Source organism: Chanodichthys erythropterus, chromosome 15 (genome assembly GCF_024489055.1).
Source record: "Chanodichthys erythropterus isolate Z2021 chromosome 15, ASM2448905v1, whole genome shotgun sequence".
Classification (NCBI taxonomy): domain Eukaryota; kingdom Metazoa; phylum Chordata; class Actinopteri; order Cypriniformes; family Xenocyprididae; genus Chanodichthys; species Chanodichthys erythropterus.
Genome location: NC_090235.1, coordinates 36,234,944 through 36,240,082, shown reverse-complemented (window position 1 = coordinate 36,240,082; position 5,139 = coordinate 36,234,944). Strand labels below are relative to the sequence as shown.

The 5,139-nt window shown below is 35.9% G+C and overlaps 1 long non-coding RNA gene across 1 annotated transcript; it reads right to left on the bottom strand.

The window, feature by feature from the left end:
- Positions 1–261: 261 nt before the first annotated feature.
- On the bottom strand, positions 262–4,021 carry LOC137037823 (uncharacterized). Its single transcript, XR_010897319.1, has 7 exons — positions 3,870–4,021; positions 3,146–3,201; positions 2,811–2,898; positions 2,240–2,304; positions 1,970–2,123; positions 812–888; positions 262–659 (listed from the first exon to the last, which is right to left on the bottom strand). It is a non-coding gene; the product is annotated as an uncharacterized lncRNA (long non-coding RNA).
- Positions 4,022–5,139: the final 1,118 nt, after the last annotated feature.

The following is a 5,139-nucleotide window of genomic DNA, read 5'->3' as shown; positions in this document are numbered from 1 at the left end:
TTATGAACGATAATTAATAATTTCTTACCAAATCATGACTTCAAAGATTCAAAATCATGTACTAAATGCTTACTGAAAAACAAAATACATTACACTTTCAAAACCTTTTAATTTATTTCTTTCAGCAGCAAATAAACTCACATTATACTCCCCTTTTATACAAAATAATGCAACAAGCTTGAAATATGTACATTTTTGAAGACAATAGTCCTGTTTTTACATACTGAGTTATGCTCTGAAGTCCTGCAGTTTCTTTTGTCCTTCGGGATTTCAAAAAAAATATAGAAACTGGAACTTAAACCATAAGAAAGGGAGCAAGAGAGAGTATTGACTCCAAAAGTCTACTCACAGATTGAGTTGTACACTCATTTTACAGTGACAGGAAGTCCGACTGCATCCTTCAATTTCAAAACAACATACTTCAAAAAGGTCAGTGTCTTTTTCAGTCCTTTAGGGCACTGGATTGGATTCGATTCCAAACGCAAAATATACACACAGGAGGAGGCCCAGTGCCATCAAGATGTCCTCACTCTACTCTGTGATTAACTGGCCATCCAACGTGAACAAAATGTGGTCATACTGCATGAGATGATCCTCCTGCAGGCTTTAGGCACTATCTTAGGTGTTGGGACGACAGGAGGGCTGGTCTGAGCATGGCCCTGGAGAAGAGGGGATAATAGCATTAACCATCTTCACATATTTATTTGAAAGGCAAACCTTATAAGCTAAATTATAACAAAATGTGCAATAAGTACTTCGTGCTTTGATTAGATTGTGCTTCACACACTGTAGTCACCTGTTCATGGCTCACCTCAATGTCAAACAGCAACCCCAGGTCCACCTTGAACAGTGCAGGCAAGAGGAGAACAGCTGCTTCCAACTGTAGGCCTTTCAACAAAATAACATCATTAGGTTAACATAACACGGGGGATGCTTTTACCCAATACTTTTTTGTTTTGCTTTTTAAACATTCATTACTGTGTGTAAAGCCCAAAGTATACTTCGTATTTTATGCGTATGCTTTTTCTGAACTCAAAACAAATTAAGATCTTTTTTGATGAAGTCTGAGAGGTTTCTGTTCCTCCAATGATGAGGGTGAGTAATTAATGACAGAATTTTCATTTTTGGGTAAACTAATCCTTTAAAGGTGATTACCCTTGCACAAATCAAAGCAATTCTCAAACAACACAACTGGATATTCATACAACTTCACATTTGTACGAGACACACACTAGAGCTGCAGGATTCTGGATGAAATGAGAATCATGATATTTTGGTTTCAAATAGAGATCGCAATTCTCCCACGATTCTAAATAGACAACTAAAAATAACATTTATTTTACTAGTTCTAGCAAAATATTAATAGCTGGACTCTAATTGCCGGAAAATGTTTAATTTGAATGAATTATTTTTAAAAAATGGTTTTGAATATATTAATGGCTCATTAATAAATACTTGTTTCACTACTGGATGAATCAGGGTTTAACCTTATCCAATCTATTGAATGAATGATTCAATGACAATGTCACTGGTTGCCACCTAGTGGCTTAACAAGGTAATTTATATACAACAGTTATTTGAAGCACCATGTTAGTTTCGATTTTCTCTATTTTGATCACTATCTGATGTCCAGTGTTTATATCCTAACTGTAAACTTTTGTCTTATTACTTATGTGATAATTTTAATATTTGTGAAAGAAATCAAATAACCAAATCCTTGAATAACTACAGTGTGGTTCAAAACTGCTGTTTCTGGATCAGTGGCAGCATGAACACCGAATGTTCCGGTAGGATTTTTGTCAAAGGTTTAACAGACGCAGGCGAATCATTGTCATTAATAAAGTAGGATCGCGTGGGTGTTTGAATCGAGATTGCGACCTTTCTACGATAAATTGTGCAGCTCTAACATATACATACAAAGTAAATCAAAGGGGTTTCGGACAAGCCAGGTTGATGATGTATGTCATACCTAGAAGCAGGGCACAAGCTGATGTAACTGAAGTAAGTTGATTCAAAACTTTAACTCCCTCAATGTCAGCAGATGGTTCATGAAGTTCTCCCCCTCCTTCCAAATAATGAACATCGCCATGGTGAGCTGCTCCTCAATCATCTGTCTGGTTATCCTAAATAGTAAACATAAAAAAAAAAACAAATTCGGTCACCTTTTGCTAGCATAACTACAAAATACACAAATTTAGACTTATTTTTCTGAAAATAAACCAAAATAGAATATTCTTACGTTCAACTCAGAAAGTACTCCTTGATGAGGTCTTCAGGACTTTCTCTCAGGTGAATGTTTTCAGCCTGTGATAAAGCAATTGTGATTAATTTTCTTAATTAAAAAAAAAAGCACAATAATCTGTAATAGGAAATCAAATTTTTGCAGATATGCAATAGCAAAGGACAAGAAAAAGAAAATAATTCATATTAATGACTGGCCAAATTTGCAATTAATATATTTATGGACAATACCAGCAACACTTGTGGCGTTGAGGGATCAAACAAATAAATAAATAAATAAATAAATAAATACAAAGGAGCTAAAAAAAAAAATCAATTCTTTATTTTTCCAATGCGTTTCAGCACACAGGCCTTCGTCAGTGCTAAAATACTACAGATTTGCAATTAAGAAATGCATCTGAATCAGTCATTGGTTTCATTTAAAATTATGAATTTATAATATATAATTATAAGTCTGAAAATAAGACATGCATCAATTAATAAATTAGCTTTACACCCTAATATATTTAATCATTCTTGATTAAAGGGATATTTCACGAAAAATGAAAGCTAGCTGTTAATTTACTTACCATCAGGCCAACCAAGTTGACTTTTTTTCTTCAGTAGAACAGTAAAGATTTTTAGCTGGAACTGTGATTAATTTAATGTCAATGGCTACTGTCAAAAAAAAAAAAAAAAAAAAATTAATACAAAACAACAAGAAAAAAAGTCGCATGCATTTGAGATGGCATAAGAGGGAGTTGATGAATGTTTTGGAATGGATAATTCTTAGTCTAAAGTTTGTTAATGAGGATGACATTCAAGTCAATAGACCACATTAGATGGATTTTATTCAAACATGTCAAACATTGGTAATTCATATTATCTATTAACAATTATAGCCGTTTTTATAGAAATTACTTACCATGTAAAGTTATTGCAAAGTGTCCTTAGTCGTCAAACATTGAGGAGCTTTAGATCCTAAAAGGGAGAGGGGAATCAGTGTTTATAAATGGAAAAAAAAAACTTGTTTGCTGCAGTACAAGTAATTAATTAGTAGTGTAAATACTCAGCCATTTCATTCTACTAAAAAAAAAACACCTCGCGCTAGTCAAATGAAGTAACGTTAAGCCTTAAATATGTCTTTACTCACACACTTTATTCGTCATTTTGGTCGAACAAATCAGAGCTAACGTGAAAAAGACAACTAAAAGAACTGACAAACATTACTTTAAAAACCTAAACTCAATAATTGTAATGCGAGGATCCCCTCAGCCTCGACTCGAGCGTCTCTCCCGCTCCCCACGCACTTCCTGCCCGCATCATTTCAAATAGCACGCGCTGCTTACACGGTAAAGGAGACGTTTCTTTTAAAAATTATTTAGAGACATATTTACATGGTCCAAACACTACAACAATACATTTCTATAGAATAAAACAAGTAATGCAACATCTTGTATAGAATAGAAATATTCAATTAGCGCTAACCTTTATAACGTTACTGCAGGCCGCGAAAATTCAAAAATTCGGTTAGTTACGATTTCGTTAGTATTCATGTTCACAAACAACGCTAATTAACTCTAAACCGCTAAAACACATGTTCAACCTTTGCATTTTCGAGTATATTAATTAAAACATTTCCAACCTACCTTATTTCATCCGAGTCCAGGGGAAAGAAAATGGCGGCCGAGCAGAAAACTCCAGAAAGTCTCGTGAGTCATGACGTCAGAAAAAAAAACCGTCTGTCACGGGGTCCTTAAAGAGAAATTATCCTTTGGCTGAAAGTGAGATATTTGAGCAGTTGAGTGTAGCCTACTATAATATTGAGAGCAATTACCGCAGAAAGACGAAGTAATCAGACTCAAATAGTTATAGCAATCCAATTTACACCCATATTCACTAACAGTGTAGAGGGGCTTGGGGACAAAAAGGTTGAGAACCAGGTTATGTTTAGAAAATACACTGTAATTTAATGTTGTTTTTAATCCTTTCCCCAACTAAACTAAGAGAATAAGAGAGTTAGAGAACCTTTAAAGAACTATACAGAGGCTTAACAGGTTCTTTGTATGGCAGTGGTGCTATATAGCACCTTAACCACAGCAAGGAACCGCTGAAGAACCACTGAAGAACCGCTGAAGAACCATACAGGTGCTTTACTGGTTCTTTATAAGGTAGCGGTGCTATATAGCACCTTAACCACCCCAAAGAACCGCTGAAGAACCGCTGAAGAACCATTTTTTTTTAGAGTGTATAATTTTAATATGAAATAATTTTCTGCTTTGATTTTTGATTTTTGTTTTATCTGAATTTTGAATTACGCATTGCATTGTTGTGTTATAGGGTTAAAGGAAATGTCTGTAAACTTAGCAGATAATTTCCTGGCAAAAAATTACCAGTACTTAAAAAAAAACTTTTTCCGGAACACACTAAGCCAATGGTGACAAACTAGTGGTCATGAAGCACACTGCGATGTTCGCTCACGTCGGCAGTGTCTGGGTCCAAAGTTGCCCTGACACACCAAACTGACACTTGACACCCAACAGCCAAGTAGCACATCCATTCTGCACCTGCATAAGAAGAAATGCCTTCTCGTACCAGCAGGTGGCAGTAGCTGAACAGCCAATCAGAATGATCAGATGGCCCAACTGACTGACGAGCTCCGACGCCGATTCAACATGTCGAATCGGCCGGAAAAAAGCAGACGAGGACCAACTTCAGCCGACGGTGTGGAACACACTGAGGAAACTTAGTTGGCTGACGAACAAAAACTGCCCGACGACCGACTGACGGCTTGGTGTGTTCTGGTCTTTATAGTGCATGGTCACACGTTTCTTGACCAAACCAGACCAATTTCAGTAGAATTCATGATTGCTATAAGCTTCAGCCCATATTTCAACAGGCCTGATATTAGTCCCCCTG